Genomic DNA, 23,434 nt, shown 5'->3' on the forward strand with positions numbered 1-23,434 from the left:
TCTTATTTAATATGAAAACAAATAAAAAAAAATTTAGATCCTGAGTCAATCGATAGTTGGGAGCAACTTGAAGGTGAATTCCTTAACCATTTTTCCAGAACTCATCGTACAGTGAGTACGATGGAGTTGACGAACACCAAGCAAAGGAAAGATGAATCAGTAGTGGACTTCATCAATCGGTGGCGAGCATTAAGTTTAGATTGCATGGATCACCTCTCAAAAACTTTTGTCGTCGAGATATGCACCCAAGGAATGCATTGGGGTCTTGTGTATATCCTCCAAGGAATCAATCCATGCACTTTTGAAGAATTGGCGACACGAGCTCATGACATAGAGTTGATTGTTGCAAGCCACAGAAAGACTTCACCTATTTTTGATCCGAGGAAGGAAGCTAAAGAATTCAATCAACCATTAAAATACCAGACTAAAGAATCCATGGCAGTGGGAACAACTTCTGTAAAGGCCCCCACTAAGTAAAAGTTGAAAGAAAAAGCTCCAAGTCTGCGGCTGAGAGAAGAGAAAAGCCAGCCAACTTTAAAAGAGTTAGGAGCGAAGGCCAATCCTTCCCTGATATTGACGTCCCCGTGATTCTCGATGAGTTGCTGGCTAAGACAGTCATTGACCTTCCAGAGTCAAAGAAACCTGATGAAGCCAACAAAGTCATGATCCCAATTATTGCAAATATCACCGTATCATCAGTCACCCTACAACAAGATGCTTTGTCTTAAAGGAGAGGATTATGACATTAGTGAGAGATGAAAAGATCATCACTGACGCTAATGACACAGCCGAAGTGAACTATTCTAGTTCTAAAATCGATCACAAGAAGGGATCAACTACATAGTATTCGCCAAGGTTCTCTAACAAGCAAGGAGAGATCCACGAGACGTTCTTCCTCAAGATCAATCTGAAGTGCTGATGGAAGTTCATTGAAGATATTACACATCACAAGGAACTCGTTTCATTTGAGAAATACACTACATTGTCCCTCTCCAACAAGTCAAGTGGCTGAACGCTCCTCTCCTTTCAGTCGAGTTACTTTGCTCCTCAGTCCTTGCATACTGACGATTATTCTTATCCATGCTTTCTTTCGTGGAAGTCTCACCTATCAAGGAAGTATGGCAAAGATAGTTTATCCTTGCAGGGAGGACCTCAGCTCAGTACGCATAGAAGTATAGTTTACCTCTATTTAGCTCTACTGACTTTCTTATACCTATACCAGGAACCCGAGCCTACCTCTTCTAGTTGAAATTTCGATGAATCAGGTATTCCCCTCTTGAGCCCAAATTTACCTGCACAGGGAAAGATATCAATAGGCCTAGGGAGGGGGGCAAGCTCTACTACAGGGCTGGGGGAAGAAATAGGCGTGGGGAAGAGTCTACAACAAAATAAATTGAATAGACAGAGAAGTATGGTAAGCCTATCGATTTAAGCAAGTTCGACTAGTTTAGGTGCGGCCTTCTATACTTCTAAAAGCAAGTGGTTTTAAGTCCAGAGCCCTATTCTGCTTACAGAGTGTGGGTAGCCGACAAGTAGCTTAGAAAACTGGTAAATTAATAGACTTTGCTCCTGCCTTCGCTTCTAGGAGGAATTCCATCATCTATGGCGAAGATATTGTATAATAAGAAAAGGCTTACTTTTTAGAGTAATCTTTCTCGATTTTGAAATGGAAAGGCTTGGTTGAAGGCAAAATTCGGTTTAATTGACCATTTATTCAGAAAAGAAAAGAAAGTTAGAAAGTCTTTCTTACTTATTTCTCCATCTAAGTAAGAGAACAGGGGTTGAAGTTTATAGCTAGTCGAAAAAGTAATAAGAATGTCTAATCATGCTACTTTAGTCGTATGCTTAAAAAGTGATAAGAAGTTCTAATCATGCTACTTCAATCGTATGCTTAACACATGCAAGTTGATCAATTACACCTTTAGAAATAGGCTAATAAAGTCATCGGTTCGAATCCAAGGAAGGGATTTTTTTGGCATCATCTGGAGTTACACAACTCCAGTTAGAAAGTTTACCAACTTTCTTATTAGGATATTCCGAGCACGTAGTCATATATTATGTCTTGGTTATCCTAAGGATGTCGAATAAAGCATTAATAAAGGTGTGTGTTGCTATGTTAATATTACGGATCAATCTAATTTTCTAAAGAATGATAAGATAATTATTTTGATCTGTAGTATTAGTGTTGTAACACTAATATCTTATTACAATCTCTAGTTTATTTGAACTCTTTATCTTGCACCCTAGGGTGCTCGAGATTAAGTGAGAATAAACCTCTGATTGGAACCCAGGCGCCTTCCCTCGAGACTGACTTGTTTGGTCCGATAGGGAGAGTAGGGATATTCAGAATGACTAATAGATTGCACTTATTATAAATAAGAAATTTTAATTAATAATTCTATTTTGTTTAGTGCGATCGAAAGGTCACCCAAGTTCTCTTGGAGGGGTCTATTTGAACAGGCTCTTAGATTAAAGGGAATCCTCTTTTGGGTTCCTTTAGTCGCCACTGCGTCCATGTCCAGAGAGATCGCCCTTGCGAGATGCAATTTTGTTTGAAAAGTTCGGACCATGAAATGGAGATTAGGTTTTATGTTCACTGCTTTGTATTTGAAATAGTGTGTAGTCTCCCTACAACGTTATTATGCAGGGAATTACCACAAAGGTGATTCCCTCTCTGCTCTAATATCCCAGACCAGGTGTGGTATCCCCCGAATCATACCTGCTGTGTTTCAGAAACGTATATGACCAAAGTTTGCTCACGGTAATAGATTGGTAAGGATATAACTATCTTGGTTTGGTTTGGCTAAGTTGATTTTAGTGTCCAAAAAGGTTAGAAAGGCAACCTTCTCTTCTATAGCCACTCCACACCCTGATATTGGTTGTGTCCTAGGAGTCCTGGATGAAATGAAAACTTCGTTCAAGGAACTCCAACCCATTTATTTACCATTCCTTCAAGACATTCCCTTGGAATTAGGAATGGCTTGGGAACCTACTTAGAAAAGTACCCCCTTATTAGACACTTTCGTCCATATTTTTGGATTAAAAGTGGACGATAACATCAATAAGGTAGCCAGAAAATATGCTAAAGACAACAATATTTTTGTTAATCTTAAGCATGAATTGGTGGCATTTATCTGGAATATATATAAAATTCATTCAATTCCAGATGGGTTCTTTTCACCTGGTATATTATGGTAAAAAATGGTATATTACCATTTTGATTCCAATAATATTCGGATTGCCATGGACTCCCTTGAATATTTTTTAAAATGTGTAGGTCCTTACTTTAGTTCTCTTTTAGGGGCCTACACCAGGGTTCCATTGGTAACACTAAGAGACGGATCTTTGCAATTTGTAATTATATCAAGCAAAGACTCTTGTTTCCTATTCATAAATGGGCTATGAAGGTTCTATCCAGAATTCTAACTGATGAAACCTTTGTCCAGGAACGTCCATTGCATATTTCAAAGAAGAATAAAAGTTGATTTTTCTTTTCTTTTGATTTTCAATCTGCAACGGACCATTCGCCATTGAGTGTGATATATTCCCTCATGTCTTGTATGTGGGGGAGTACACTCGCATCTTCAATAGTTAATAGTTCTCTAAGTATTAACACTTTCTTTTTGGATAGACTGATTGTTAAGAAAATGTCTAAGATAGTTTTTCTTACTGGACAACGTCTTGGTTACTATGGATCCTGGTCCTTCTTTTCATTGTCACACCACTATATAGTGTGGTTGGCTAAAAAATATACATACCAAAAGAGGACAGCTCCTTTTGCTAATTACGCTTTATTAGGTGATGATATCCTGATCACCTACATAAAGGTGGCGGAGCAGTAGAAGAAGTTATTGGATAGGATTGGTGTTACCATTTTAGAATCAAAATCGATAATTTTTGATAATGGTACCATCAAGTTCGCCAAGAGGTATTGGACTAAGTCCATACAAGTGGATTTATCTCCCATATCTCTACGGTCATTACTTTCCTGTAGGACACTCTTGGTCTTTGCGATCTCTAAACCAAGTATTCAATAAATATTTTTTGTTTTACAAAGGTTGGGAGGAGCAAGATATAGGGTTCGTTCACGTCTTTACACTACCCAGTCAAAATGATGGGAAAGATTGAAGGTTGTTGCTCTAAAGCCAGGCAGGTAACATCCTCTACCTTTAGAATATTGGATTGGAAGGTTTGGAAACCTCAATCCTTATCTGAAGGGAAAGTTAGTGGATTATCTTTGGACGGAGTTAAAACCTAAGGAGATACGGCTCTTCCCAGAAGAGTTGGTGTTTGATGGTGAACGAGAAATCCTTGAACACACTATTTTACTTAATTGGGTAAAACAATGGCTGAAATGGATCTCGTGGTACTATATTGTCCCTTTATCAGCAGAAGTAACCATTGATCAATTGAAGGAAGTTCCTATGTGTAGCAGATCCTGGAAAAGATCAAACGTTAACTATGATTTAATGTTGTTTGATTTGATCTGGAAATGTTATGATATGGGAACAGGGTAGGATATAACGACCACACCAAGGTGGTTATTAGATCCTGCTACCTCCATTCAATTTGATAGATGGATACTGGGTGGGTTCTTAGGGACCGATTTCTTAATGGCACCGGTTGACATACCATCGCTGGTGAAAGGACGCAGGACATTAGAATTTAGGTGCATCTAAGAACGTAGTCCCTCTTGGTAAAATCCCAAAAATGGGAGGGTGGCCAAAAGGGTAGTTGTAATTGGAGTCTAGTTAACTTCGATTACAAACACCCACAACCTGATTATTAACGCTCTACTAATAGACCCCCTCCTTTGAACATAGATCTGAACTCCCACTCAGAATGGTTACTGGAAAAGGATTGGTTTTCTTTCGAACATTAGATCTCGAGTACAAGCCAAGGAGAAAGACTGCCATCTCAGGCATACCATCGACGGAGTAAGGAAAGAATAGGCAGAAAGCGCACTAATCAAATCCTATCCCTTCTTAGTCCCAGCTAACCAAGTTCACTCTAGCTCCCTATGAGCTCATAGTTGCTAAGAGGAAGAAAAGCTTATTCCATCATTTCTAGGGGAAACCAAACTCAAGTGAAGTTAAGCCGAGTTTGCTTTGTACCTTTGCTACCAGGCATTCACTGTCAGTCACTCCTAAATCTACCTAGTATGGACTGCTAAATTGATTCTTCTTGGCTTGATTAAAAAATCCTCTCAGAAGACCATGTATATTAGTCAAATATGTGACTTTCATAGGGCTGATTACTCTTCTTTTGTCGTCAAATAGAAAGTTAGCTCATAGGGCTAGTGCTAGTACTCTGCGGAAGATGCATGAATTGGCCTGCTGAACCGATCTTGCTTAGGGTGGGTGACCATCTTCTAATTGAAGATAAGCACCGAAAGTAAAAGAAGTGAGGTTTTCGGGACCTATTCTAGTAGAGGAACCAACCCCGAAAAACCTGACCAAAAGATAGCTGATGTTCCCATCACTAACCTTACTTCAGACTACGTGGCTGATCCGCTGAGAAAAGATGGTAAGTAAAAGAGAAAGTACCACTTTTCTTAAGTGTTGATAAATATAATCTATTGAAAAGTCAAGGTTTCCAAGGAGTACATATGAGGCAAAGCATCGATCCAACTACATACCAACAAAAATCCATTACGGGCGATTGTATCCCATCATATTCACGTATCAATCGTAAGTGGTCATATAATAGTTGCGTCGTTGTGCCTAAAGTCATATGGCCAAAGGTCTCCAGTGCGTCTAATAGCCTAATGGTATACAAGCACACCGTGCTATAGGTTGGTTAAGCCTATGAGCATAAAGAAGGAAGTCTGCACCAGTCCACTAGAAAAACAAAAGGCAAGGAACTTCTTTCACTAGTATAGTATCGGGAACATACCTAGAAGAGGATTTCATAATTCTAGAGTCTCCCAAGCCATCCTTACTTCATCTTCACTTCATCCTTATACACCTGCTAGACTTTCTATCCTTTCTTTCTTTTGATTAGATGGATTACATTATCCAAGAGCTTAAACTAAGAGGAGAATACTTCAAGGAACGAACTTGCAGGCCTTACCTTATACCTTACCTCAACGAAAAAAGCTTAGCAGAATGACGATTCCATGCCTTAAGGTTGACTGAAGTTTCCCTCTTTCCTGGTCACTATTACCCCAAAAATGCCTTTTTGAAGTTAGGGTCATACAAGAGGAAGAAGGGGAACTGGCAGAAGGAGTTGGTATGTGATGGTGACCCTTGATGTGACTAAGGAAGCTTTACACTTGGTGTGAAAATATAAGGGAATTCTATTGGGATGAAGCCAGGTTAGTGTTCAGTGACAATTCACGCTAACATTACATGAGATGCGGTTGGAAGCGAGGCATCAATCTTTCTATGTTTTTCCACTCTAACAAAGTTTATCGATTACCCGAAGCAATGACCAACTCAATTCTCTCCACCCTTTACAGAGGAGTTCTTTTTTCTTTAAAAGTCCTATCTCGAGCTGAAGGCACCCACTAGTAGTAGGGGCACCTATAATTGACCCGGGTAGGCGAGCTTCACAGCGTTGGGCTATAGTTAGCAGTTTTGAGTTATGTCAGTGGGTATTCCCCACCAGCACGGCTTGCTTATGCGGATATCTCTCTACTACCAGGAAAAAGGTTAGAATCACCATCGCTGGAGCACTACTGGCCTCGAGAAGCACTTTTACTGATCTACCCCGTAATGTGATGAGTTTCGTCCCCTTTCATTACTGAGGGGGCCCAATCCTTCATCATACGGAATGAGTATGACTTGGAAAAAAAGGGAAACAAAGTGCCCAAGAGATGACGCTTCTTGGAGGACAGGTAGTTAACTAATTTATCTTATTAGATAGAAGGATATGCTTGAACAACCTATTCTCAAACAACTTATTCTAGCAGCCTATTCATTCAAAGAGCTGGCAATAACTTTCTTCCTACCTGAAAATCGTAGTAAAAAACATTCATATATCCCCAGGCACGGGATAAAGGGAAATAGAAATCCGAGAGCCAGGAACGTAATAAAAAGAATTTCTCTCAAGCGGGAATCTTCTTCTTTAGCAAATTCAACTTTTTTACCCAGAGCAGCAACACCAAACCGGTTTATTCATCTGCACCAGAAAAGAGCTAAGCTCGAAAGTCACTGAGCTATCTTTTCTACATATACATAATATATATATATAATATACATAGGGTTGTAGGTTTTGGTTCGTTCAAAATCTCTATCATCAAATAACATATCTAAGGGCTTAGACGATGTTCTCTTGTCCCTTGGGAAAGTGGTTTCACTCATTTCCTCTTTTGGTTGGGGTTGAAGTTGACTTAGTTTACCTGAAGCACCCGTAGAAGAAGCAACGATAGCATCAGCAGTTTCACCACCACCATGAAATCATTGCATATAAAAATTCCAACAAAGGAAGGAGCAAAGGTTTCCAAACGAGAGGCCATATTCAAATACATACCCATATCCAATCCAAAAAGAGAGCCTACTTGATATTGATATTGAGATCGATCAGTTTCCCTACCTGCAGAACTTTGTAGAGCGAAGACAGAGCCAGTGCTAACAACATCTCTTACAGATCCGAAAGTCAAGTCAAATTAATATCCAACGTCAAATCCACCAAGCGCATAGATGAGAGTAGAGGAAGCACCCAAGACACATCACAGCCAACAGCATAAGAAGATTTTTTTTGCGGCTTCCTTACTTTACTTAAAGTACATCTTTTTACTGACCTTACTTAACTTGTAAGAATCACACACCTTCTGTAGTTACTATTGAACCTTATTTGTGTACCAAAATTACATACATATAGATATAAGTCATTTCAAGAATAGGAAAGAGTCATCAAAGTGCAAAGAAGACATGACTGGAGTGTGTTGTTTTGTGATCAAAGTAGATCTGCTTCACACATGCTAGTTTAACTAGTTAATGAAATCGAAGAAGATAAACGATTGGCTGAAGCTACATCAATGACCATAAAAGCTCAATTATATTCCTATCAGTCCGTTTAAATATCATGCCCAAACTCAACCAAATCTTTCTTCCATCTTAGGTTTATCCTTGAAGCTCTATTTTAGGAAGCTTCAATCCGATCGGATGTTTAGGAGAGACTTCTAGCCTTAAAGTGGATCCTACATTGGTTACTGCATCCAAATTTTCCCTAAAAACCTTAGGGTGACAGATAGTCTTGAATAGGCCAAAGTTCCTTATAAGGTTATAATCCTTCGACGTTATCACACACATATTTCTCTTTGTATTTTACCGGGCTAGCACAAATCAAGATTCTATTTTTCGACTCACACCTTCACTCGTTCACTTCATCTGCCTTTCTTGATAGAAGAAGAGGTTTAGTCTCCAGACATAGAAAGTGTACAATCACTTAGCCGTTGTTATAGGACCCGCCTACTCGAACATTACTGGTTGCTAGCATCTGAAAAGAAAGAAAACTCTTACGCTTACGATCTCGACTCCTTGGAAGATAATAGAATCACCCATAAAAAAAAATAGAAGTAAAAAAGGAAAATAAAATTGAGCAAATAAGAAAAGAATAAATATATAACTTGGAAGAGATCATCCTTTAGAGTCAATGTCACACAAAGAAAAGTAAGAGACTCAAACATTGGGTCTCTCTGTAAAGAATCAAAGATATAGGCTTTTATCTCTGATTTCTTCAAGGGCGCAATACTAGAAATTCACCAAGATAGAGAATTTCATCAATAACGTAGAAAAGAGTAGGTGATTACAATATAGTAATGTGTGCGAGCTTCCTTCTATCATGAGTGTTCGCCCCAGGATAGGAAGGGCTGGGCTGTCAGCTCTTGTTTTCCTAGGTAGCGGATGTCCTTAAAGAGCATATATGATGATGCAAGCTCTTGGGCAGTACTCCCTACTTTAGATTTTAAAAATCACTTCTTAAACAAAGATATTTGAATGGCATAGCAATCCCCGCTGATAATTTTTACCTCATTCTCAATATTGCACTACAAGACAAAGACTTGTTTTTAGGCGAACTCCTAGTCTGTATTTGTGTTGGTTATCCTAATGGGGCACCCTGCATTCCCTTGTTAAAATAAAGGGTTATCCCTAAGGATTGATAATTCATTATCTATAGGTACCTAGGGTCCTTTGGGGGTGCCCTAGTGCTAAGGTTCATTCGATTTCTTTCTCAGTCAGATCTCTAGTCTACATTCGAGGCTACTCTTTTGATCTCACCAACTGCTTGGTTAGTCTCATTGTGCTTAGTAACTATGGAATCCAGGAGGACTCTGACTTCTCTTTAAACAAGACCACCAAAAAAACCTAATTAAGCTTCACGTAAGATAGCTAAAGTATGGCATCAATATGATTATTAATGATAGAAGACCCGAATCACAAAAAGAGCTAGCAAAGTCAGTAGCAATGCTCTCCCCTTAAACTTACTGACAAAGTGGGAGTGGGAGATAAGCTTCCTATACATCCCATCCCCGGATGAAAGTAAGCATGGTTTCCTAAGTTTGAAGTAGGACGTTCAGGCCTTAGAAAGTCAAATGCTTGAAATAGAAAGATCCTCAGTCCCTAGTTTGACTTTTTTGGGTTAGGAGTGAGATCCTCAGCTTCTCTCTCTTTAAAGTGAAAGTTGAAGATATTGAAGAAGGTACGCCAGGAAAACCACTTTATACGAGAATAATCACATTCACAGCGGAACAAACGGATCGGATAGGATAAGATCTAGCTCATGCTGGCTTAGATGCCTAAGGCCTATCTAAAATGGCCTCGTCTCGAGTGGCTTAGCTTAAGGTTGAAGATCAAGCTTAGACAAGGTGAGGGAGAATAAAAAGTCTCAGGTCCGGTGACATAAAAATTTGGACAGACAGGAGACGATGATCGAAGTCAGACTTTAGTATGGGATAAGAACTCGCTGATTTTGATAAGCATCAAATGAGACTGAAAGAACTATAGTAAGTGAACCTTGAGTGGTGTATGACCAACTGACTGGGAAGCAGAGCTTGGGAGGCAGATGCAAAAGGAGGTGATGATGTGATTCCTCATGTACCTTTTTTTGTGTCGCTTGGCAAATAATATAGAAGTACAGAGCAAGAAGACTCAAATAAGATGAATTTAATCCACTCAATTGATAGCAATTCATCCTCTAAAAGTGTATTGACCCATCTCTATTTGTGTCTTATTCTAGGTCGGCTGACCCTGGTTTTCTTTGAGTTTATGAGATTTCCCACTCGTGCCTCCCCAGTCACATATGGGGATCCCCTTCACTGCCTTTCATTTAGCTACTCTTTAGTATTTGACATTTTAACCTCAAAGGTCGGTCAACCACTACATTTATTAAATGGTCACTGCCTACATGACTCTTTATCCCTCTTCCTCTTTTCAAGGAAGTGAGTCTCAAACCTCTTTATGTAGTTCTCAGTTATTTTTATACAGTTCTTTATAGGTTCTTTTTTGTATCTTCACCCCGGCCCTAAAGTCTTCTGTAAGCTATCATGAGTACGCTAACTCCGACAGCAAATTGGCACAATTTTGGCAGCCAGCCTCCCTGGCATAGGCATTTTCTTACTTGCTCGCCAATTCCTTGGGCTAGTTCCCTCCCCCTCACAATTATCCACCCTCTGACCTTAACTACCCCCTCGATATCGGTGGCTTATTCTTATAATTAAAGACTCATTCTGGTTACTGATCATTCTTATCTCATGAATTAGGGGAGGGGAAACCTATTTCCTCGACGGAATTATTCGTCTGTAAAATGAGAGCGGAATTCCTAGTCAATTTAAGAATCTATGCTTTTTAATAAAGTAAGTGATATTTCCATCAAGTTAAGGTGATCGAGAAAATGGATGAAAGAGAGTTCTCCCCTAGGCCTATAAGATTTTGCTAACTTTCAACTTTGTTATTGGAGAAAGCGAAAAGCATTCCTTCTGGTTGTCACATCTTGTTACCCTGTCTGCTTGGCTATCTGTTCGTAACGCTTCCTTATTTCCTTTGATTGAATGAATTCCATATGATCTGAACTTGAATTATGAATTGGATTCAAACCAAGATCTCTTTTGTAACTTTCCCTTTAGTCGATAGTGATGGGAAGATCCCGCTGCCCAGGATCTCGGTACCCCTTCCACCTTTTGGTGAGATATTTGCCGTGATCAATGCAACATTCCCGAGACCTAACAAGATATCTCTCTCTCCCTATATTTTTTACATAGCTTACTGCTTTGAGTTTCCATTGCCCTCAGCCTGTCTTTGAGCTCTATCCCGCCATGACTTTTACTTTCTAGCTAGAGGGCGAAGAGCGTGCAACGCAATGAGACAAGGTCAGGTATAGGAATGGTTGATGCTGAGAAAGACTAAGGGAGACACCAAAATCCTCAGGAAAGCACTCATGAACGAACTACACCAGCCCTGACACTGATGCGGTGAGACTACCTTCTTTTATCTCAATGATCGAAGTGCCTTTGCAGCTTTCTTTTAAAGTGGGAAGGCAGAATAAGTTATTCCGTGCATTACCAAAATAGGCTACCAAAGGTCTCTATCCAGTAGTGATGATAGAATCATATGTGTCACCGGTCGTTGACAAAGAGTGCATCCCTGAATCACTGTAGGAACGAGTGAACAGAGCTCGTGAGATCTAATCCTTTACAGGAAAAACTGAATTGTATCCTATTTTTTATTGGGTTGTGATCAGCCAATAACGATTCCAGAGTAAACTGTAATGGGTTACGTTACCTACTGATAGGAGCTTCAGGCTCGCTCCCAATCAAAGATTGGCATTCTTACTGAGGGCCAAAACCCATTGTGACATACACGACCTGGAAGCAGAGGACCAAAGCCAGCTTACTAATCTTATCTTTTTCAGATATAATAGTAGAAGGGATAAGGACAATCCTTGGGGTCAAAGTGACTAAGGTTCCTTTACAAAGATGAATGAAAAGGTAGCTCTTGGGATTCATCCATAATTCTTTCCATTAACTCATCGGCTGTATAAAAATACCTTTCGAGATTCAAAAAAAAAAAGAAGTGATGCTCAAAATCCCTGTGGATAGGTTTATCTATTTTCGGCAGATAGGGAATTTAATGAAGAAGACATTGGATTGGATAGCGACAAAGAGGGGCCTAATCCAGGAATGTCGGGAGGTTGCCCAAGGCCCAAAATGCACAATTGCAAGAAGAGAGGGTAAATAGTCGATTCTCGATGTGAAGAAGAGCTCTCTTTCACAAGTCTAGTGATCGTTTGTTAAGGTAGTTTACAACCTTCATTCTTAGAGTACAGGTAGTTGGATGTGACTTAGCGGTCTATAGAAGAGAGTGTCAAATATGAGAAAGAGATAGACTGAGATCCTGACATTGCCATTAGAGTAAGATGCGGAACTCTTTTCTTCAACATGCGGTCACACAAGAAGGTTGGAGTAAGCTAGTCGTTCCTGTAATCCTAAAGGCCGAGAGCTTATTTAGAGCAATAAAAGTTATCGAAAGAGTAAACTTCTTCAACAATCGCTATTCTTTCTTACAGCCAACCATGAACAGCGTTTAGAGTCAATTTTGTAACAAGAATAGTGAGGATACTGTGCCTGACTCACAACCATACTCCACTCCATCTATTGCTCCTATAGGTTTTACAGAATCAAAACTCTCTTTAGATAGCAAAGAATCATTTATGTGTCCCGCCAAGCCAAGAAAAGAAGGCAAGGTGCCCTAGGAAAAGCTCAGACTAGTGTCAAGGTCAAGGCAAAAAGCTTAGTCATTTTCAACTCAGAGTTTCACTCACAGGATTTCTATTGAATTCAGAGCCACTGGGTATTGATTCATTGAGAGCAGCCGATCACTAAGAATACTTGAGGATAGGACGTAAGATCCACTAGTTACGTGACCATCTATTTGAGATTCATATCTTTATAGTTTGATGAAACGCTCCTAAACTAAAGCTTTTAGAAAGACTTTTTCTGACTAGACAGTTAAATCTTTCATGTAGTGGTATGTAGACTTTCGCTTCATGTGGGATTTATCTGAGAACCAACTGAGTTGAACTTCACTCAAGGGCAAATGCTTAATATCACTAGTTTAGTGCCTTGTACATAAGGAGAAGGACGACTGAAATCAACTTGATGACTTCTGCCCCTAATTAGAATATTGGCTACCAACAGGCTTAACTTGTCCATCTCCTCATGATTGAACTCACATTCAGCTGGTCTTCTTTCTTCGGTTGGCGTTGCGCTTGCTTGCCTATCGCTCACTCAGATTTTCTAGATGCTTGTCTCTACTCATTTGGGCTGCATGACATTGTCTGGCGAGAATTTCGCTTGCACCACATTTTCTTCCAATAACCTGAGCTTACAAAACATTGTAGTATCCTTCGGCAACCATCGGATTCGATCTCAACAATTGAACAATAACCAAGGACTCTAATTTGATTTATTTTTAGGTAACCTGTTTCTCGAGGTAGGACTTGCAAGCTACCTTGCTTATACTATTTCCTTGATTATGCTACCTTACCTCACACATAAGCAACCATTGCAAGAAACTCACCTTGCTTGCTCTGTGTAACCTCAGTCGACAATCATCAAACTCAACTCTCTTCTTATATAGAAGATACTAATAGTGTAGGAGGCCCTCCCTCTCCTGTTGGCAAATCTCCTTGTTATTTTTGTTTCAAATATATATCCCATTCCTTCCTTTCCTATGGCACATATGGTACCAGCTCTTGTTCTTGATGTGGCTCTTTCAAAAGTTGCAAAAGATAGTATAGATTCTCCTATTCTTTCTTCAGCTGTTCTGGATGTGCTTTACTTCTTTCTGAGTATCCCAGTACAGCTGTCTTGTTCAAGCTATGAATATTATATAGAGGAGTGTGAAAGCCCATCTACGGCTGCCAAGAGAAGGGAACTACCCATTTTGGGAACCATTGAAGGCCGCCATTAACTCCCATCCGAAGGGGCACCCAGTTCTCCATTTATTTCTTCCTCTCCTGCCCTTCACTGGATAGAAGCTATCAAGCCCTCCTGGTCATGATGTACAACAAAGCCGCTCCATGTAGAAAGTTAAGTACCAACAAGAGTTTGGTCCTATATATTTCAAGTATATTGGACCTTCATTGCCTGCTAATCTATCCAATGATTTTTTGATGGGATAGTTCTGTCATTGTGACCACAATATCGCATTACCATAGCTGCCTTGTTGGGAAAGTGGTTGATGGGAACTTAAGATTTTTTGGGGAACTCAGAGTTATTGATGGTTCAACTTTTACCATGTCACCAGGCACCAATCCACAGGCTACTCTGTCCATGCTTGGCTGGTAAGTACTTTAATATATGCTGGATATTGTACAGAAGTGCGATTATGACTAATCGGGAGCTTACGTATGTAAACGAAAGAGTAGACAGCCCCCTTGATAACTGAATGCAAGCGAGGCTGGACCTAGATTCGTGTATGTAAGTGAAAACGAAAATAAAGGAGAAGGGGAACTCCTTTCTTGTCTAAAAAGAGGAAGAGGAGATCAAACAAGGTTCACAAATCCCCTCCTCAAAGTTGGTTTAAAGAAAGCCTTTCGGGTTAGTGAGGAACATGATAGTGAAAGAGAGAAGAAAGGAAATCCGTTTATGGTAGCTTACCTTCATACATTTAAGCACAGTTTTGAATTCTTGGCATCTATCAATGCACCGATGTCCCAATCTGATATGTTTACATTCCTTCATTCTGGCCTGCCTTCGGAGTATGAAAGCTTTGTTACTACGGCAAAGCTTTAACAACCAAAACCAACTATGGTTAAGCTTCGATCCAGCTTGTTGTTACAAGAGTCTTAGCTTCAGCAGATGCATCCTATTACTATGTTGATGATCTTGTATACTCACCGAGTCTGCACTTTCCCGAGAACATGCATGTCCTCCCTATAATTGTCTTATATTTGTTATGGTTTCAGGGCTTATGTCTACCTGTATGGAGCCACCATCATTCGCAAGGATTGATTTGCATTGGACCCGATGTTGAGCCTCTCAAAGCCTAGTACCGGTGAACTAGGTGAGCGACCCTGCAAGGCAGCCAGCCTTTCTGTAACATCAATGTCTGCCTCACAACTACTTTCGGGTAGAGGTAGGCTCTTGCTTAATGCTTAATGCTTAATGCTTAAAGTGGTTCGAGTAGCTCTCGCTCATTCTTTTATTGTTGCTAGCTTGCAGTCACTGCGATAGTCACAAGCTCTCAATAGAAGGATCGAAACACACAACAGTAGCCCAGGCTTAGGTTAGGGCACATGATCTCATTGCAGGGCTTGACCACTCACGCTCATCTCGATAAGAAGACTAGACTTTATTTGCTAGGGCCATTGATAGCTATCTTAGGCTTCTCGGCCAGTTTCCCCTGTATTGATCCATTGTGTTAGCCGGTGAAAGTGGGCATGCTTTCATTGCTTCCATGCTCCTAGTTTTCCATTGCATTGAGGAAGGAGATGTCCTACGGTCAAGTCAAACAGAATCTTTGTTAGGAATATTATCACATAAATGTTTGTAAATGAAGAAAAGATTTTAGATTGTTGAAAGAAGAACCCTAAGGCTAGAGGGAGAAGAGTTATGACCCGATAGCTCTATGTCTATGGTTCCTTATTAGGGGTTCATATAACATCTAAAGCTGAAGAGTTTTTGGCCTATACTTTTCCTTCTAAGGCTTCATCCCGGGAGAAAGGAGTTAAGGTAACAAGAATCATTGAGTAATCCTACCTTAGGTATTTTCAAATTGAGATTCTTGTATTGCTAACCCTACGGAACCTAATGTAGCTCATGTAGCTATGAGGCTAAGAGTTCCTTCGAGGAGTAAGGATCAGAAAGTGACTTATTCATCTTAGTGAGTTATCTTCCTGTAGTTGGGATTGCGTTGCAAGAGTTCCTACGGCTTCGTCTAACTATACCTTGGATTCGTCTACGTCTAACCAACAACTTTGCCTTTTGACTTTGATCCACCTATGAACCTTGGTTCTCGCTCTACGTATCTTATTCTTTCAAGCCCTTAATACTCTATATTAATTTCTTTCTTTCTATAGAAAGCGGTCACTCCTGTCAATGAATACTATTCATAGTTGTCTATGTTAGTAACATAGCCATAACGACTTTGTTTTACTACTTAAGGTGGTGATAGATTTTATATATTTTCTTAATTATAAGCTTGCATAGTGCTCTTCCTATTTGTTTATTTTCTCGGCTTTCTTCTGCCGAATCGAACGAAGACAGTTTCTCCTATCTCTTTACCTAATGCACTGATATCTTCTCCTTTGCTCTCTTTCTTTATTCAGGAAAGGTGAAGATTGAATCGGGAACCAAAAACAAAGTAGGAACAAATTTTTCCTTTGGTCGAGTTTGATTCGCTTCCGGAGCCCTCACCACTTCCTACGATAGTTTACAAGGGGCATTTACGACAACTCGTTCATTTAGCACAACTTCATTTCGCTCGGGCCTCTCTTTGGATAGTCCCTTCTTTCCAATCTATAAATATAGTACTGGCTCGCTATTCATATTATTTTTGCTTGACCAGTACCAAGAACTCCACTTTCACTGAATTCTGGGCCTAGGCGCTTAGCAGCCCTTACTTTCACATTTCTTCCTATGTTGGTCTACTTTTATTTAAACTGACCTGGCAATTATCTTTCTATAGTTAGCTCCTTGCTTATAAAACGATTTAGTTTGAGAATCAGCTGAAGCTTAGTCAGGATTGATCTTTCTTATCTGAGAGTCTTATCAAACTCTCTACCACTGTATGTGCAACACAGGTAGTAGTGATTGAAAGAGCTGATGCGGCATGATCGCGATTATAAGTGTCCTATTTAGTTAGGGATTTAGGGACTAGGCCTGTTGAGGGACTGATATGATTTATCTTAGTCTTAGTATGCCGAGTATGTCTTTGGCCAAGCCCAGGGATTGACAAATCTATAGTGGCTGGTCTATCTTCTTCTGGGCGAGCTGCGGAGCTACTTTTTCTTTCTTTCATTCCATCTGTCTTAATTGATTGGTTAAAAAGAGTGCTTTGATAAGACTGTTCCGCAGAGAGTGTGGCTAAACACTTCTTCACCTTTCGACCTTTAAAGAAATGGTCAGAACTGTGATCCCGATTAGATAGTTGCATTTTTCTCCACTCTCTATTTTGGCTTGGGGCACTGTTAGGCGCATCTCTCTGATTTCGAGCGGTTGAAATCCTCCCAGGTGAATAAATAATGATTGTGACTGGACTCCTCTATTTATCTAGCAACCTCGTTTATGAATGTTATGATGGCCAGGCATAGTCGAAATTCTTTCGTAGGCGGCTCTCGATGCAGTGGCTTGAAACTAATCTCCCACAGTCACCCACCATGATCAGAACTGAGATGATTCATACTAGCTTGGTTAGGTCAATATCTGTACCAATGCTTCTATTTGATGTAATATAGTATAGAAGCTGAAGGCGAGAAATCATCAATTAAAGTAGATGTAGCTTCCCTGGCTTAAAGGACCGAACTCCAGCAAGAAATCTATTGAAGACTTGGTGCTGGGTTATCCAAAAATCAAAGTTTATCCGGTCCCTGAAAAATTTGCTTATTATGATTACATCGGCAATAATCCAGAAAGTGGATCTATTTCATTTTTTTATTTTTTAAGAAAAGGATAATCTTATTTCCCGGATCATTGTACATTTCAATTTGAATTAGGCATTCTGTGTCCAACTCTAAGCAGTCCTTACCTACATATGCATCTGATCATATATATATTATCTATTCCAACAAATAATACAAAAGAACGAGGTTTAGATGCGCTTATGTCCTTAAAGGGAGTTCGCCGAGGGTGAGAACGAGAACCGAATCGATTGAATCACAAAGATCTATTCACTTATATATATAGAAGAAGAGGAATAGAATTATTCCAAAGTCCTACTTCAAAGTCATAAATGGTAATAATAATTAGGTTAGGTGGCTAATCAAAAATCAAGAACATGCCAAGAAGAAAACAAAAGAAGGTGGATGTGGTGAGGGAAGAGAGGGTTTGTATTACATGTGATGACTGAAGAGATGGTCATGTTTTTTCCTTTTCTATTTTCTAGAAAACTTTGTATATGAGAATTGGGTAAAGCAAAGGAAATACTAGTATATAGTACTCCATAGGTAATACAGTAGTAGTTTTCTGGTAAGAGAAAACAGCACAAGGGCCAAAGCTCACCAGATGTTTCTGAAGTCATTCATTACCCAAAGAAAAAGGTAACTCCAGTCTAGAGAACTCTAGTGTATTATAGTAGCATAGAGGTTTTCTATATCTTTAGTCTAAAGATTCTAGAGCACCGGTTTCAAAGAGGATACTGACGTTTCTCGAAGAAAGGTGGCTATGGAAAAGAAGGTCAATCTTTTGCTTCATTATTCGTGAGTTGCTCATCTATGTAGAAATCCAGTGACCAACTAGAACATGCTCCATCTAAGAAGACTGGAGTGGAATCTGTATTGAAACATCACTCCGATATCAAGAAATCAGAATCCAAGTTCCAAGATCAGGATTCAACTTCAACTCTGTCAACTGGCCAATCTAATCATATGGAGGCCGCAATGGGAAAAAGTAAGACCGTTCTACAAAATTTGATAGCTCATCCAGGTTAGGGTGGAATTTTAGATGTGCAAGTAGAGAGTGGAACAAAGGCATCCCTATTAGGCGAAAGTGCCACCAACACTCTTCCTTGGCCGCAAGTGCATCATGATCATCCAACGGCTTGCCTATCCTACCCTTGGGATGATACTTACTTTGGAAGGCTCATAGCTACTTATGGATCAAAGGCCATCATTTATCCTCAAATAGTGGGTGTCACATCCACAAGAGTTGCACTTCCTCTTGAATGCACAGAGAGCTTGCCCATTTATGTGAATGCAAAACAATACAGTGCTATCCTCAAAAGGCGACAGGTCCGTGCCAAGCGTCAGGCTTAAAATAAGCTTGTCAAAAATAGAAAGTCATATCTTCACTTGTCTTGACATCATCACACAATGAAGAGAGCCAGGGGTTCTGGAGGGTACTTTTTGAACACAAAGAATATGCAGTAATACAAGCCTTCATCTCCAAAGCACAATAGAAATATCTTTAATCATCAGGCAGGTGGCAAGATATCTAGTTACATGGTTCAGCACTCAGAGAGTGGTAGTTGGGAGACTTCTAACCAATCTGGTTCTGATGCGACAAGCATCTTCAATGGCGATGACATGTTCTAGCAGCCAGAGTTTAGAGTCTCTGGCTTCCCTTTTCACATGGGTGCTACCATGCAGGAAGCTGAAGACTTCATGCATGTTGGAACCTGACAGCACACTTGTGTTATCCATAGTGGTGGTGCCAACACAGGCTGCATTGCAAATGCATTCTTATTGGTGCACACAAATGGATAATCAGCAGTTCATCCTTGGTTATGTTACTCTCCCTTTTCCAGATTGAAACCTTTAACAACACTTTTTCCTAAACTTTGGTCATGGTATGGTATATAGTTCATGGTTAATGAGAAAAAGAGCGCAGGTTGCTGCTGCACATCATCAAAAAGGGCAAGGAAAGGAGAAAAATATATTGTTCTTAATCAGAAATTGTGGAGATTAAGGCCGTTTTCTCCTTTTCGCGGTCGAGTGTGTATGGATCATGTTGAACTTTAATGTCTGTACTTGTTACTGTTGTTTGTATTTGTGCTTTTCGTTATTCTGTGCTTTGTATTGTTTGAATTCTTAATAATTTAAACTGGGCTTTATGCAACTTTATATGGAATCTATTTTTCTGGCTTGGCTAGGTGGGATAGCCGAGCCATTCCCCTCTCTTTCGGATAGAAGATTGGGCAAAACCACTAAAGAAAAAAATATATTCAATTATTAAAAAGGGAGAGAGAGGTATCATAAGTCCCAATATGATTAAGTCAAGTCAAATCCTCAACCGCTTTTATAGGAAGATGAGCAGAAAGGGCACTCAATCCCAGGTCCGTCTGCCCTTCATCAAGCTTAGGTAGGCTCAAGCCACTTACAAATTACCTAAAGTGTGAAGACAATTCTTTCAAATAGGATGAGGCGTCAGTCGACCATTAGCCAGGAGTGATCTCTTTTCGAACATAAAGGCAAGCCTCTTCCAGCCTTGTGTCAGCTTAGCAACGCAAATAGACAAGAAAGAGGTCGGGAGTTGAGCTACCTCTACGAATATGGAAAATTCCTATTCTCTTTGACTCTTCCTACGAGCTTTAGTAGTTTGAACCTGATCTCTAAAAACAAAAACAAACAGAAAAGAAGACAGAAATAAAATAAGTGCCTACTATTTATGACTGGCCAGCGGGCACTACTATATGTATAGAAAAAGGATAGAAGAGAACAAGGGCATCTCATTTCTTCTTTCAACCCTAAGAAATATTAAGGCAAGATGTCAGCAGAGTCAGGAAGGGATAGAAGATAAATCTACTGTCTTTCTTTTGTCCCTGAAGTGTAAAGCCACTCGACTATTAGGAGTGGAGAGAACGGGAAGGAAAAACTGTCATCCCAGTCAATCCAATTGGAATGTTGTAGTATGCGTTTTATTTAAAGTATTATATATATTTAACTAACGTATAGTCATATACACGATTACATATGTAATTGTGTATATGTGTATATATTTTTTAAATTCTAATGTAGTATATACTATATATATAGTGTATATATATTGTTTGATGTATTTAAAATGTATATAAGTGCGTATACATAGTTTATATTAGAGAAAAACCTTTTAATTATTTTTTTGGTTTTGATCTAATTTTACACCGGTTTTGATCGGGTTTAGGTGGATTGGACTGGGTTAGGTATAATGGACCGGTCCCGAATTATTTCTTGAAATTTTACTATTGGCCCCAAAACCGGACCGACCCATTTAACCTGGCCGAAATCGAACCGGCCCACAGCCAGTTTAAATTTGATGGGCAGGTTTCCGGTTGACCCGGCCCGGCCCCGTTAACTGGTTTACTATTTCTATACCATCTATTGATAATTTAATCTAGCAAAAATTATATTATATGTACTTTTTATATTATTTATTATAAGTTATAACTATATTTTTTTAATAATTATTGACTTGTGTTTTTAATTACAAGTTATAACAAATTTGATAAATTATACTAATAATTTTCTTGTTGTGTTAATTTTTTAATCATAAATTAACGTGTAGATATTCATTAGAAGAGTAAAAAGTGGGTATTTGATACCTTTTAATCAGATTTTTTTTCTCTTTTTATTCCTCCATTTATCTACTTTTCTTTGTATTTCATCCTTTTACTTTTCTCTCTACTCCTCTCCATTCTTTTTATCTATCTTTTCTCTTTTCTAAAAAATATACAAATCAAGTGTAATCTCCATTAGATTTTTAAATTTTGTGACTTTAGTTTATAGATTTCTTGACTCTACATCTCATTTCATCGGGATTTGTGATGAAATTTCTCTTCTAGTTTTATATACAATTCATTTATTTTTCGTTTTTGGCCGACGATATTTTCTAATCAACTATCTGATTTTTGACGTAGACAACGGCGATGTAATAATAAAATTTATTTTCTATATATAAAAATCATAAATCATATGAAATTCACACAATAGGTAAACTTAACAGTATAAAATCAATTTGTATACACATTGCATACGCACAAACACAAAAATATATGCAAACGGTAAATTAGTTTATATACACAAAAAAAGTATATGAAAATGATAAATCAATTTATAAAATAATGTATAAAAAATAGTGAAATCATATGGAGTCCATAAATAGCTTAACTTATTAGTATGAAATCAATTATATACATTTCATATCCAAAATAGTGTATTAAAAGATGTATGAAAATAGTTAAACAACTTATTTATATATACAAAAAAATTTCAAAGTGAAAATGATGAATCATATGAAGCCCATTAAATCTATAAACAACACCAATCATTTTATGGATATGAAACAATGATCCATTGCTGTAAATTTGTATTTTAATGAAAACAAAATTTTCAATGAATAAGACTAACAATTTGAAAGAATTTGAGTTACTTTTCGATCTTAATTTTGATATGATCGACGTAGGTGAAGTAAAATTCAAACAAAAAAAAAGAAGAATTTGTTGTAATTGTGAAAGAGTAGAATAATGAAGTGACTATTTTGAGAGAAATATTGGGTGATTGATATCCTATATTTTTAAAAATGATTTACCTTTTTTAAGTATTTAACCGTTTTGAGAGAAATATGAGGTTAATTGATATTCTATTTTTGGTTTTAAAATTGTTATTAATTTTTTTTCTTTTTTGTTCTGTTTTAGTAGTTGGTATTAGTTGCAATCTAAGAAGTATTGCTATGACTTACAATATGCAATCTAAGGATGTATATTTTAATTATTTTTTCTTTAATCTAAGGGTGTCAAAATGAGCCCAAATTAAGTGAACCCACCTAACCTAATTCAATATTTATGGGGTATACTCAAGATAATTTACAAATAAGTTCAATCTCAATTCATTAAACCTCAATCCATCTTGAATAGATTTTCAAATGAGTTCAATCCAATCTCCACTTTAACCATTCAATCTCTATTTCAACTCATTTAATAAGGAAAATGATTATAAAAGAGGAGAAAACAACAGACAATCTCCTATCACATTCGAAAATCAAAATCAGCCGCCCCAACCAATCCTACGCCTATCCTCACCTCACCTCACCCCAACCCCCTCCCCACACACACATAAAATAAAAAATAATTTTTTTTAAAATTATTTATAAAAAAAATTAAAAATTATTTGCTTACCTCAACCCCTACCCACCCCCCTTCTCCCTCCTATTTTTTTTTGTTTTCCAAAAAAAGAATAATATCTTTCTCATCCTAAATATAGCCCCCCCACCCTCATACTCCTGCCCCAATCCAACCCAAAAAAAAAAAGATTAATTCTTTCTTATTTCTTAAAAACTTTTTTGTGAATAATATTTTCTACATTTTCTTGAAAAATATTTTTTCCTTCACCACGAATACACTCATAGTATATTTTATTTCATTGGTATAATATTTGATGATTTTCATTTTTAAATTATAAATTTATTTTTAATTTTTTTTTGAGTTACAACTAAAAGATAAATATTAATATATTAATATTCTTCAGCTTAAGCGAGTCAAATTAGATGGGTCAAGACCCAATTCAACTTTTGCGTCAACCCATTTGAACCCAAAGTAAATTTGAGTTGGTCATGATCCAACTCATTTTATATGAATAATATAAAAAATGAAAAAGGACCTAAAATGTCCTTCAATTATGTAAAATATTGCAAAAATGCCCTCCATCTATCTATTGGGCATAAAATGTCATTTCCGTCTACCTACTGTGTTTAAAATAGGAAAAAGAACACTCTACAGCATTTTTTAAAACAAATAAGCTAAGTTTGAAAACTTTTCAAAAAGTGTTTAGTCGGATATACTATTTCCGCTTTATAGTCATT

At 38.2% G+C, this 23,434-nt stretch overlaps 1 pseudogene; it reads left to right on the forward strand.

Annotated features, from left to right (window-relative positions):
• Positions 1-18,303: 18,303 nt before the first annotated feature.
• On the forward strand, positions 18,304-19,612 carry LOC107872002 (annotated as a pseudogene).
• The last annotated feature ends 3,822 nt before the right edge of the window (positions 19,613-23,434 follow it).

Source organism: Capsicum annuum, chromosome 5, assembly GCF_002878395.1.
Source record: "Capsicum annuum cultivar UCD-10X-F1 chromosome 5, UCD10Xv1.1, whole genome shotgun sequence".
In the NCBI taxonomy this organism is placed as follows: Eukaryota; Viridiplantae; Streptophyta; class Magnoliopsida; order Solanales; family Solanaceae; genus Capsicum; species Capsicum annuum.